The 14042-nt window shown below is 43.0% G+C and overlaps 1 protein-coding gene across 6 annotated transcripts in view; it reads left to right on the top strand.

The window, feature by feature from the left end:
* Positions 1-14042, top strand: part of KLF12 (Kruppel like factor 12) — a 511104-nt gene that overhangs the window by 136930 nt on the left and 360132 nt on the right. Inside the window, exon 1 of one of the 6 annotated variants that reach the window (XM_043891647.1) lies at positions 12829-13068. The exons of the other annotated variants lie outside the window; for them this stretch is intronic. The gene's annotated coding sequence lies outside the window, so the exon portion shown is untranslated. Of the gene's footprint in view, positions 1-12828; positions 13069-14042 lie in introns of those variants that run through there. 6 annotated transcript variants of the gene reach the window in all.

Here is a 14042-nt window from a genome sequence, read left to right as displayed (position 1 = left end):
TGTACCAGATTTCCTCGGGATTGGTCAGAGGATCTTCTGACAATCCCTCTCAGGGTTTTATCCAGTGGTCCAAAGTTTCTAGGCAAGAGCTCTCGGGGGTAGGCAGGAGGGTAGCTGAGTTAAGAACCTCACAAGGGGATATAGTCAGGCCTGGATTTCCCATCAGCACTACCTGATATCTGAGGATTATTTGATCAGACCTCCACAGATGGCCTCTCCCACTTAGAAGTTGTTTTACCTGGTGACTGGTAATAATAGTTTGCCCTCAAGAGAGAGTTTTAAAGCATCTTGTATCAGGACTGCAATAGCTGCAAGATTTCAGAGGCAGGGAAAGATCTCTTCCCAATAAGGGAGTAGGACACTCAGTAACCACCAGAAACTGGTGGGAAAATACTTGTCCATTCCCCAACAAAGTGCTCAGTTCAGTTCAGTTCAGTCACTCAGTTGTGTCCAACTCTTTGCAACCCCATAGACTTCAGCATGCCAGGCCTCCCTGTCCATCACCAACTCCTGGAGTTTATTCAAAGTCATGTCCCTTGAGTCGGTGATGCCACCCAACTGTCTCATTCTCTGTCATCCCCTTCTCCTCCCACCTTCAGTCTTTCCCAGCATCAGGGTCTTTCCCAGTGAGTCAGTTCTTTGCATCAGGTGGCCAAAGTGTGGGAGTTTCAGCTTTAGCATCAGTCCTTCCAATGAATATTCAGGACTGATTTCCTTTAAGATGGACTGGTTTGATCTCCTTGCAGTCCAAGGGACTCTCAAGAGTCTTCTCCAACACCACAGTTCAGAATCATCAATTCTTTGATACTCAGCTTTCTTTATACTCCAGCTCTCCCACCCATATATGACCACTGGAAAAAACATAGCTTTAAGTAGGTGGGCCTTTGTTGACAAAGTAGTGTCTCTGATTTTTAATATACTGTCTAGGCTTTCTTCCAAGGTGCAAGCGTCTTTTAATTTCATGGGTGCACTTATCATCTGCAGTGATTTTTGGAGCCCAAGAAAATGAAGTCTGTCACTGTTTCCATTGTTTCCCCATCTATTTGCCATGAAGTGATGGGACCAGATGCCATGATCTTAGTTTTCTGAATGTTGAATATTAAGCCAACTTTTTCACTCTCCTCTTTCACTTTCATCAAGAGGCTTCTTAGTTCTTTGCTTTCTGCCATAAGGGTAGTGTCATCTGCATATCTGAAGTATTGATTGATATTTCTCCTGGCAATCTTGATTCCAGCTTGTGCTTCATCCAGCCCAGCGTTTCTCATGATGTACTCTGCATATAAGTTAAAAAAGCAGGGTGACTATATACAGCCTTGATGTACTTCTTTCCTGATTTGGAACCAGTCTCTTGTTCCATGTTCAGTTCTAACTGTTGCTTCCTGACCTGCATACAGATATCTCTAGAGGCAGGTCAGGTGGTCTGGTATTGCCATCTCTTTTAGAATTTTCCACAGTTTGCTGTGATCCACACAGTCAAAGGCTTTGGCATAGTCAATAAAGCAGAAATAGATGTTTTTCTGGAACTCTCTTCCTTCTTTGATGATCCAGTGGATGTTGACAATTTGATCTCTGGTTCCTCTGCCTTTTCTAAATCCAGCTTGAACATCTGGAAGTTGACAGTTCACGTACTGTTGAAGCCTGGCTTGGAGAATTTTGAGCATTCCTTTACCAGTGTGTGAGATGAGTGCAATTGTGTAGTAGTTTGAGCATTCCTTGGCATTGCCTTTCTTTGGGATTGGAATGAAAACTGACCTTTTCCAGTCCTGTGGCCACTTCTGAGTTTTCCAAATTTGCTGGCATATTGAGTGCACCACTTTCACAGCATCATCTTTTAGGATTTGAAATAGCTCAACTGGAATTCCATCACCTCCACTATCCTTTTTCATAATGATGCTTCCTAAGGCCCACTTGAGTTCACATTCCAGGATGTCTGGCTCTAGGTGGGTGATCACACCATCATGATTATCTGGGTCATGAGGATCGTTTTTGTATAGTTCTTCTGTGTATTCTTCCCACCTCTTCTTAATATCTTCTGCTTCTTTTAGTTCCCTTCCATTTCTGTTCTTTGTTGTGCCCATCTGTGCATGAAATTTTATAACCTTGTTATCTCTAATTTTCTTGAAGAGATCTCTAGGCTTTCCCATTCTGTTGTTTTCCTCTATTTCTTTGCATTGATCACTGAGGAAGGCTTTCTTTATCTCTCCTTGCTATTCTTTGGAACTCTGCATTCAAATGAGTATATTTTTCCTTTCCTCTTTTGCCTTTCACTTCCCTTTTTATACCTGTTTGTAAGGCCTCCTCAGACAACCATTTTGCATTTCTTTTCCTTGGGGTTCGTCTTGATCCCTGCGTCCAGTACAATGTCACAAACCTTTGTCCATAGTTCTTCAGGCACTCTATCAGATCTAATCCCTTGAATCTATTTGTCACATCCACTGTATAATTGTAAGGGATTTGATTTAGGTTATAGCTGAATGGTATAGTGGTTATCCTTACTCTCTTCAGTTTAAGTCTGAATTTGGCAATAAGGAGTTCATGATCTGAGCCACAGTATGCTCCCGGTCTTGTTTTTGCTGACTGTATAGAGCTTCTCCATCTTTGGCTGCAAAGAATATACTCAGTCTGATGTTGGTGTTGACCATCTGGTGATGTCCATGTGTGGAGTCTTCTCTTGTGTTGTTGGAAGAGGGTGTTTGCTATGACCAGTGTGTTCTCGTTTCAAAACTTGATGAGCCTTTGCCCTGCTTCATTCTCTATTCCAAGGCCAAATTTGCCTGTTACTCTAGGTTATCTTGACTTCCTCCTTTTTCATTCCAGTCCCCTATAATGAAAAGGAGATCTTTTTGGGTGTTAGTTCTAGAAAGTCTTGGAGATCTTCATAGAACTATTCAACTTCATATTCTTCAGTATTACTGGCTGGGGCATAGACTTGAATTACTGTGATATTGCATTGTTTGCCTTGGAAACGAATGGAGATCATTCTGTCATTTTTGATATTGCATCCAAGTTCTGCATTTTGGGCTCTTTTGTTGACTATGATGACTACTCTATTTCTTCTAAGGGATTCCTGCCCACAGTAGAAAATATAATGGTCACCTGAGTTAAATTCAGCCATTCCAGCCCATTTTAGTTTCTTGACTCCTAAAATGTTGATGTTCACTCTTGCCATCTCCTGTTTGACCACTTCCAATTTGCCTTAATTCATGGACCTAACATTCCAGGTTCCTATGCAGTATTTCTCTTTACAGCATCAGACTTTGCTTCTATCACCAGTCACAGCCACAACTGGGTATTGTTTTTATTTTGGGTCCGTCTCTTCATTCTTTCTGGAGTTATTTCTCCACTGATCTCCAGGAGCATATTGGGCACCTACCGACCTGAGGAGTTCATCTTTCAGTGTCCTATCTTTTTGCCTTTTCATACTGTTCATGGGGTTCTCAAGGCAATAATACTGAAGTGGTTTGCCGTTCCCTTCTTCAGTGGATCACATTTTGTCAGAAGTGTCCACTGTGACCCGTTTGTCTTGGGTGGCCCTACATGGTATGGCTCATAGTTTCATTGAGTTATAAAAGGCTGTGTTCCATGTGATCAGATTGGGTAGTTTTCCGTGATTGTGGTTTTACTTCTTCTGCCCTCTGATGGACAAGTTTAAAAGGCTTATGGAAGCTTCCTGATGGGAGAACTTTCCTGTAGCACCCCCAAATAGTACAGGTTTGGGAGCAAAAGACTCTGAGTAGGAGACCAGGGCATAGTAGGCAGCCCCTGTGTCAACCAAGAAATTCTCGGACCTACTTGCCTCATCCAGTTTCACCCTTGGCTCCAGCCCCATGATGGTTATGTGTGACAGGTAGCTGGCTGGAGCAGCTGCTTCAGTCCTATTGAACCATCATGAGGTAAGGCTTGGTGCTTGACCTTGAGGCTCTTTGGTCCAGAGGACAGAGTGCTGCCCAGTGTCCCAACTGATGGCATTTGTAGCAAGCCATTTTAGGAGACTTTCATGGTTTGGACACTTTTTGGCCCATTGTCCCACCTGTTTACAGATTAGGCATTTGCCTTGTGCCTTGTCCTTCAAGGACTTGGGGCTTGTCATAGGGCTTTGCTGAAGGGCGGCCAGCATCTGGGCATGCCTCATCTCTTTCCTTTTCTCCCTTTCCTGGGCCTTGGCCTCCCTCTCCTGTTCTCTGTTATAAAAGGTATTGTTGGCTGTCAGGACCATCTCAGCTAAAGAGGCAGCAGGGTCCTGGTGCTGTTTCTGTTGTCTGATGCACATTGGGACAAGAAATTTATCCTTTGAAAATCACCTGTTCCTTGTAAGAGTCTTAAGTCCACATTGGTAAACTTTTGGAGGGCCTCATTTAGCCTTTCCAGAAAGGCAGTGGGGTTCTCACTGGGCTCCTGAGTTATTGGTGAGACTGGGCACAGCACGACAACTAATAGGCTTCCTTTTATTTTTATGGGTGGACTTCCTTAAGGGTGAGTCTTTCTGAAGTTTATCCTACCCAGTACTGCTGCAGCCTGAGAGCCGGACATCCCCAGGTCAGGGTGCAGATCCTCAGGCAGGTTGAGGCATGACAGCCTCCTGGAGATCAATTCCCCAGGCAGGTCGAGGCATGTTGGCATTCTGAGAATTGGATCTCTGGGCAGGTCGAGGCTTGTCGACCTTCTGGGACCCTGGACTGGTGGATCCCCAAGCACGTGGAGGCGTGACAACTTCCTGAGGACCAGATCCCTAGGCAGTTCATGGCAGGTTGACCTCCTGGGACCCCCAGACTAGTGGATCCCTGCGCAGGTTGAAGTGTGATAACCTCCCAGGGACCAGATCCCTAGGCTGGTCATGGCAGGTCGACCTCCTGGGATCCTAGTCTGGTGGATCCCCAAGCAGGCTGAGGCATGGCAATCTCCCAGGGACCAGGTCCCTAGGTAGATCGAGGCAAGTCAACCTCCTGGGACCCCCCCAGGCTGGAGTTGGGCGGCCTCAAGGTCTCCAGCATGACCAGTGTTGGGTACAATTAAGGGGTTGTAATCTTAACTCATTGCTCATTTGTCTACCATGGATGGGAATAGATAACATGATGTAAAGCAGTCCAAGCCTGTGCCCTGAACTGGGAACCTGGTGCAATAGCCATAAGCCTTATCCTCTTATTCCTCTGAGGGAATATAAGTCACTGATTTCTTCCCCTAGTCCTCCATAGGAACAGCTTATTGTGTTTCCAGTGGTAAACAGTTCGTTGTTCTAGACCCACTTTAGGTAATAACAGAAGTAACGACAAAAGAGTGGGTTATCTGTTATCTGGTCCTGTTAGGGGCATTAAGAGTAATTTAATAATAAGTGGGGTGGAGTGATGTTGCCTACAGAGGGGCAGGGTCCTGGTTGTGGGAGTTAATAAGTCGCTTAAGAACAAACTGCTAAGAGGCAACAGACCAGATGTTCCATAAAAGTGGAGTGAAGATTTGATCCTGGGCTTTGTTTGTAATTTTAGGAGAAGGGTGGCAAGGGTTTGGGCCCAAACAGCCTGCAGGGCTAACTCCCAAAGTGGCAGACATTATCCCCAGAAGCTCAATTGCCCTTGAAGGGATGCTGCCCACAGATGGACTTCTAGTGAGCATTGGGTGCCTGTCACCTGCCCTAGCCGGTTCACTGAGAAATGCTGTTGTTGCACATGTTCTAGGAAATGTGGAACATAAAGTCATTGGATATTATACAGTATTTCTCTCCCAAGGGCCAGCTATTTTCTGGTTGTCCCTCCAGAAGATTGTAGAGGCAACATTGTGGGTCCAGACGGAGCTCAGGAAAAGAGCATGAAAACAGGAGAGAAGGGGGCAGGGCACAACTTTTGAAAGAATCACATAGCCCAAGGGCATAACATAAACCAGTTAAAATCAAACGGGTCCAAGATGACAACTAAACTAGTCAGATTGAACTGAACCTTGATCCTCAATCTGCAAGCTAAATGACACACCCAGAGGTGCCGGGACAGTTCCAAGGCACTGTCAAAAGACTGAGGAGGGGGTAGTTCCCCAATTGTTGGAATGATCCTCCCACTCATTAGCGTATGAAAACACCCAGCTAACTAACCACACCACATTCCATGGCCATAGCACTTGCCCTCTCCCATGGCCCACACCCTGTGCACTGTGCTTCTTTCTGAATCCGAACAAATCTACCTCTTACCTATTGCTGTGTCTCTCTGAATTTTTTCAATGAGACATCAAGAGCCTGAACTGCATTAGGTCCCGAAGCCAGGCACCGTGGGTTTTGGAGGGTTCAAGTCCCAGTTGGATACGACTGAGTGACTAAGCATCTCCCAGAGTCCCTGCCACATGGGTTTGAGTCCCAGTCTTAGGTAAACGGTTTCAAGCACAACTTTTAGAAATGGAAGGATGATCTGCCCAATACTTTGTAAACAGTGGCATAGATGGAGAGAGGAGCTGAAGGACGGGAGGAAAAAGCAGTGGGAAAAATGTGCCAAGGAATCCCCTTCATTACCTGCCAGAAAATCTGCTAAATACCTGACCTGTGCTCATGGTTTTCATTGACCTGATCCTTGTCACAGAGAAGATTAAGGTCAGAAGAACCCCCTACCCTCTTGGGCAACAGCTACTAAGGCACAGCAGATAGTAGAACCTTCAGGACTCCCCGGAGCACCCAGTGCCACTTGCCTGCATGGGGGTTTTGAGGAAACAAGGGATGAGAGATTGTAAAGGAATTAAGATTTTGTTAGCCATATGTCCTTCCAGCCAAAGGAGTGAGGACTTCCTACCCCAACCAGAGGTCTTATGGAATCTGAGAGTGAGCTTTCTGCTGAGTTTGTTTTGCCGTCCCAGTTTCCAGCACGCTGGGCTTCTTGTCACTTCCGTCGCGCTGGGTTTTCTTCATGTTTAGCTTCCACTGCAGGATCTTTCGCTGAGTTGGGCTTCTGCTGTGTTTTTCCTTTGCCTTGCAGTGGCCAAGCCGAGGTTGTATCAGTCAGGTTATATCCGAGTCACAGCATCATATACGTCCCGGAAGTTTGTAATCTCCTCAATTCTGTCTCACTGCAGCAAAAATTTGAATCATTGGACGGACCAGTGTTATAGCTGCGTGTTACAGCTCACTTATATTTGCAAGGAGAAAGGAAAGTATATCCTCGGGGTGTGTGAGGTTGGGCTGACCCAAAAGTCAGGAAGAGAAGAAAAGCCCCAAGCTTAATTTTGGCTCCTCTTTTTGTATGTTTTTTCCTCCTCCCTCTGAGCCTGCCCTGTGTAAATTGGGCTAGCCAGAAGGCTGTTTACTTCACCTGAGGTCCTCACTCCGGTCCTTGGACCTTCCTTGGTTCTTTTTTCACGGGCTTTACCCTTGTTTGTCTTTTAGCTACCACCATCCTGGACTCCTTTTTCCTTTTCTAACTACCTAACAAAATGATATAGGAATGTAATAGGTATATAATGTAAGTATATAACACCACATATATATTACATATATACTAATATATAAGTTATTGGGTATAAAAATACTTCTATCTACTTATGATGATGAACAGGCAAATTATACTAGCTAACGCGGACTCTGGAGTGGAAATCCTTGAGTTTGATTCCCACTCTACCATTTATTATTAAACTAACCATGGCAAACTCTTAACTTGTTTGCTTCATTTTACAAAACTTTGTCTTAAATCCCTACTATTTATTTCAAAATTTGCTGGGCCTGTGAGGGAAAATACTCAAATTGGCCTTTGATCTTTTTCCTGATAATTTCAATATGTTGAACACTACCAAAAATCATTTGTCAACAGAGGCCTTGTAAAGTACGTTAGATTGGGGTCTGCAGACAATTTTTGGGTTGAACTGAAGGTGCTGAAAATGGAAGGTTATAATTGAGATGTCAGCAAATATGACCTTAACAATTCTAGTTGATGCTCTTGGAATATTTAATATCCCTGTTAAGTACATCTTTCCTTTTCAGGATATGAATTTTAATATGCATCCTCTATCACTCCAGCCATATTTCCTATATCAACAGTCCCCTGTGGCAACTTTATCTTTGAATACAGACCATTCTTGTTCAATATTTGCGTAGTGATAATGAATTTTATTCTGTAAATAACGGCCTTAGTACCCTAAACTACAGCCCAGCATAACTTTACCATTTGTAAGAACTACAGTGTTTTATATTCTAAATAGCAATTTTAATGTTTTATTCATTACACTAAACAAATGCGGAATACAGTGAGAAAACTGTTGATTAATGTAGAATGAGCAGATCTGTTGTGTGAGGTGGGTGCCCTCTCTCCACTGGGCTGACAAACCTGAACGGCTGAAATGCGGTGTTCCAGGAGCCTTCTTGAACGTTTGGACAGTGTGAGTTATATTTGAATTAGCCACCTAAGAAGCCCAGAGCTTCCCCCAAATTCCAAACTATGAAAGAATTTTTGAAAATCTTACTGTGCTCAGAGCCCGTTTAAGGGGTTCTTGTCCTCTCTGAGGGTTGCCCAATTGCTTACTCTTCAGACTTTTCCTTAGAAAAGGACAGGCATTCCAGGTATGTGGTCAGTGTAGCCTGCTGCAGGCAGTGAATTTATTCTGACTCTGTTGTTTTATGTTATTTAAATCATGTGATTTTTGAAGTATGTGCATAATATACTCAGTTGGCTTGAATACAGTTTCTCCAAAAACAAAACAAAAAAACTCAAAGTGAAATTGATGCTTCTCTTAAAAATACTGTGCTTTATTATGAGAATTTACGTTCTTCCTGGAACACTGTTGCAAAGGCCCAGAGAAATCTAGGGCCTCTGTAGTTTGTTATTTCCTTGGCTTTCTAGATATTTTGACTCTGAAGGTCAGAAGAGTACAGAACATATCATGAACTGACTGATGAGTAGATGGTGTGTATTTGTTTTTCAGTATGGCAGTACTGTTTTTACAGGAGATCTCTTAGGCGGGTATAGAGTCTTCCTTTCATTTCATATAATTACAGGGGGAACCATTGTCAGAAGCTGAGTAGCAGCGGCCCTGTCCAGAGAGGACATTCTTCCTCCCTCCTCTTCCAGCCTTCTTTTGGGTGGCTCCATTGTTCCAACCTCCTGGCTCCTGGGAGTCAAAGGTTCATAGCTCGCTCAGTACCTTAGCCCAGAGCTCCCCATTTGGTGTCCTCGGTGTTGGTTCCAGGCGTGTTGAGATACTGGTGTCCTCAGACAGTTGAGGATGCTGTGAAAGGATTGGGAAGCACTGATTCAGTCTTTCGATAACTTCATGTGTGGCCTGTACCCCCACCCCCAGATGCCCCATGGTTCTGATTTGGGACATGTTTTTCACCTAAGAGACTCTCTGTGTTTATATCACCCTGTGGAGAATGGTTAGCTCGCTCCTACAGACCTTCTGCCGAATTAGAAGTAATAAATCCATGGGCTCTTTACCAAGTGGATCCTCTCTCTGAAGTCAAAGGCTTTATCACCAGTAAACTGGTGGCTCAGATGGTAAAGAATCTACGTGCAATGCAGGAGACCTGGATTCAATCCCTGGGTCAGGAAGATCCCCTGGAGAAGGGCATGGCTACCCACTCCCGTATTCTTGCCTGGAGAATCCTTTGGACAGAGGAGCTGGGCGGACTACAGTCCATGGGATTGAAAAGAGTTGGACATGACTGATCTCAAAGGACAAGGAACCCCAGTCTAGCCTTGCTAATGTTGCCTGGTATAACACTCATAACATCTCTCACAGGAACTGAGCCAGCAGGGATATTTGGTAGAAATCCTATGATTAAAAACATGAGTTTTCATGTAACTCCATGAAAAAAAATGAGGGCTGATATGAGTTATAATATGTGTTTTTTTTTTTTTTTAAGGTATTGCTGCTTGTCAGTGAAAGAGCTGGAAAAAAATTCTTTAAATAAATATACAGTGAATTCTTTTCCCAATTTTACATATTATGAAAATGAGAAACCCTTAATCAAATCTGTTTACTCAGAAGAATACCTAAGGAGAAACATAAAAATGCAACAGTGAGACACAGAATGGATGAAAATGTTATTGTTAGTAGGTTTGACATTTAGAAATTTTGGAGGATTATTTGGCCTGAGTTACAAATGATGCTGTAACATAATACACTTTCCTGTGTTCAGTTTAATGATGTATATATTGTCCAATGCATTTTCCGTCAGCGGTAGAGTGGAAGTGTGGTACAGAATACGTTACGTTTTATTTATTGATTTAAATACAGCTATGCTTCAGGACATAAACTGGATGTTGGGTTATATTTCTGGCCCTCTGGGAATCTTTTAGTTTTAATAGGCTGTGAGGATTAGGGAAAACCCTTGACACTTGAGTTCAGCCGTGGCTGTGCGTGCTTTACGGAAGATACACACAAGACTTTTGAGATCACTTTGCAGACTTTTCAAAGATCTGAAGATTGATAATCTGGTAAAATAAAAATCTGGTAGCAGCAAGCATCAAATACGTTCTGCACAATCATAGCTCTCCGAGGGTCTGAAAACTGTGCTCAATTAACAGGACCTGTTGTGATATATTCATATCCAGATGCATTAAATGCTAGATTAAACAAGAAAACATATCTTTAGGGAATTTAGTGGTAGATAAGTCATTAAGGTCTCTATAAAATACAACTAGAGGCCAGGAAAATGCCCAGTGTGTTGAACAAGGCTTTGAAGTTGTAGGACCTTGACTGGTGCTGTTTGATAGGAATATAAGGCGAGCTGCTTCAGTAATTTTAGGGTTCCTTTTATGTTAGAACATAAGAAATAGGCAAAATTAATTTTAATAATATATTTTTATATATCTAAAGTCTTGCCATTTCAACACATAATCAATATAAAATGATAAATGAAATATTTTAAATTATGCTTTTTTGGTAAAAGGACTTCAAAGTCTGGTGTGTATTTCACACTTGCAGAGCAACTTGATTTGGACTAGATACATTTCAGATGTTCAGATATGGCTGGTGGTTACTGGAGTAACCATTGGAAATCCTTGACTTTTAGTTTCTTTAACGCTATGGGTAGAGATTTTATGCTTTTCTAGTGTATACTTACATGGTAATTAAAAAATTCTGAAATCAGTGCATTCTGAAACCTAGCTGTTGTTCAGTCGCTAAGTCATGTCCCATTCTTTGTGACCCATGGACTGTAGCCTGCCAGGCTCCTCTGTCCATGAGATTTGCCTGGCAAGAGTACTGGTGTCATTTCCTTCTCCAGGGCACTTTCCCAGACCAGCGATCGAACCCACATCTCCTGCATTGGCAGGTGGATTCTGTACCACTGAGCCGCCAGGGAAGCCTTTGTATTGGTGTACCTTGTTGTTGTTACTCAGTTGCTAAGTTATGTCCAGAGCTTCGCGACCCCATGGACTGCAGCACGCTAGGCTTCCCTGTCCTTCACTAGCTCGAACTCTTGTCCACTGAGTTGGTGATGCCATCCAACCATCTCATCATCTGTTGCCCCCTTCTCTTGCCCTCAGTCTTTGCCAGTCTCAAGTTCTTTCCCAATGAGTTGGCTCTTTGTATCAGGTTATTTTTTTTTAATATTTAAAAAAATTATTTATTTTTTAATTGAAGGATAATTACTTTACAGAATTGTGTTGGTTTCTGCCAGACATCAACATGATCTGCCAAAACATAGCATCAGGTTATTTTTAACTACACCAGGGAATTAGTTGGAAAAAGGAGGAAGGGAGAGAAGTACTTACCGATTCCATGAATGAGTATGGTTCGTAGGAGAGAGATCAAGGTGTGGATTTCTGAATAATTACAGGAATAAGATGGATGGCAATAAAGAGGCAATCAAAGAGAGGGTATAGAAGTTATTGAAAATAAAAATTTGACCGACTGTGGAATAGATATAATATTAGCATATTAAGTTTTAGAAAATACAGCCAGATAATCTCCATAAACAAGAGTTCTGGATGATGAATTTTTCAGCATGATCTTTACTTCTGTGGGTTTTAGTTTATTTGGATCATACTACTATGAAAAATTGTAGACCCATCTCCCGTTGCCTCATTTCCTGTAAAAGAGGAGTATGATGTATTGATACATGCTTTCTAGAAATCTGGCTGTCTTTAATAACTATTTTTCTTTCCTTAAATTAGTATAATTTAATAATACAGGATACCCAGAGAAGTGCATGTGGCTTTTCTTCTGATCTCTTTCTGACTCCAGCAGATTCTGTGACCTAATAGTATTGCTTAGCTCTGTGTTTTTACAACCAAAGTAGTACTTATCATTAAGAAAAAAGATAACTGAATAACTACCACTTTTCAAGTGCCTTCTGCATGTTACATATCTGGACATAACGAACATACTACCAGTAGGCATTATTGTAGCCATTTTTTAGCCAGTTAATTTTTCTAGAATTCAGACCTGTATTATAAAAATCATTACTGGGCCATGGCATTATAGCTTGGAAATAGAAAAGCTGAATTTTTAATTCAAGTCTCTAGGATGTTAAATGTCATCAGGAGGTGACATCCACTTCCTAGCATCAGGAGGTGGATAAAGTACTGCACCATCAGAGGGCTTCCCTGATAGCTCAGTTGGTAAAGAATCCGCCTGCAATGCAGGAGACCCCGGTTCAATTCCTGGGTCGGGATGACCTGCTGGAGAAAGGAATAGGCTACCTATTCCAGTATTCTTGGGCTTCCCTTGTGGCTGAGCTGGTAAAGAATCTACCTGCAATGCTGGAGACTTAGGTTCGATCCCTGAGTTGGGAAGGTTCCTGGAGAAGAGAAAGGATACCTGCTCCAGTATTCTGGCCTGGAGAATTCCATGGACTGTATAGTCCATCGGGTCACAAAGAGTTGGACATGACTGAGAGACTTTCCCTTTCTTTTTTCATCACAGAAAACTAACCAAAATGATCATATGGATCCAGCCTTGTGTAACCCATTGATGCTATGAACCAGGCCGTGCAGGGCCACCCGAAATAGATGGTCATGGTGGAGAGTTCTGACAAAACGTGGTCCACTGGAGAAGGGACTGGCAAACCACTCCAGTATTCTTGCCTCAAGAAGCCCATGCATGAATGGTATGAATAGGCAGAGTAATAGGAGGAGGCATGATTGCTTCTGAAGAACTCTGCAGGTATTGTTCATGGTCTTATAAAAGTGGGGGGTGGGGTGGGTAGCTTTCCAGTAACTTCTGAGACTACTGGAATCTTTGGCGGGGTGCGTGGGCGATTTCTTGCATAATACCTCTGAGAAAGGCTACATGAAAAATAAAATACATTGGCAAAAGGAACTCTGATATCCTTTGTTTAATATGGACCCCACTTGAAGATTTCCCTGGCTGTCTGGTAGTTAAGATGCCATACTTGCAGTGCACGGTGGTGCAAGTTCAATCCCTGGTCAGGGAACTGAGATTCCCCCATGCAAGTGGCACAGCCCAAACAAACAAACAAACCTGTTAGTATAAACCCCATTCCATCCACAGAGCATCCATGGAGAAATGGTGCCCCACTCTAGCAATAACAAGATTCGGCCCATCGGTGGCCCCTGGTTGTAACTGAATGTCTTCAGTGACCATCTGGATCCACAGAGCGATGTTTGTTCATTTCAGTGTGTGGTGGCACTCCTGAGCTGGTCGCCTCTGTCACTGGATAAATTTGTCCTGGAATAGTGCTTCCATCATGCTCACACCTTAGGAGCTTGTAGTGAGAGGCCCTCTGGTGGGAGGAGAAGAGTTTGGGATCAGACAGACGTGTTCAGATCCCTACTGTGCAGTTCAGTAGCCATGAACCTGGCTTTGCTTGTTTCGTGGAGGTTCCCATCCCTTCTTCATGGTGCAGACTGCCTTAGGTAACGGTATAAAGTACCTGTCACATCGCCTGGTGTGTGCATGATATATGGATTATATTTTTGGTGCTAAGATCCTATTGGGAATAATATATATCTATGTAATTTACACAAAACAAAGTGACAGATATGTTTCTGAGCATTCCAAGTGGCCATGGTAAAACCCTAAGGGGAAGATTGCTCCCAGTCACAGAGAACACATTATTATAACAGTGCTTCATGGAACTGTGCTTAGAAAAGGAATTGTCCCTGCTCACCTTCAGT

Source organism: Cervus elaphus, chromosome 30, assembly GCF_910594005.1.
Source record: "Cervus elaphus chromosome 30, mCerEla1.1, whole genome shotgun sequence".
NCBI lineage: Eukaryota > Metazoa > Chordata > Mammalia > Artiodactyla > Cervidae > Cervus > Cervus elaphus.
The sequence above is the reverse complement of the archived record's forward strand: the minus strand, read 5'-3'. Positions and strand labels throughout refer to the sequence as shown.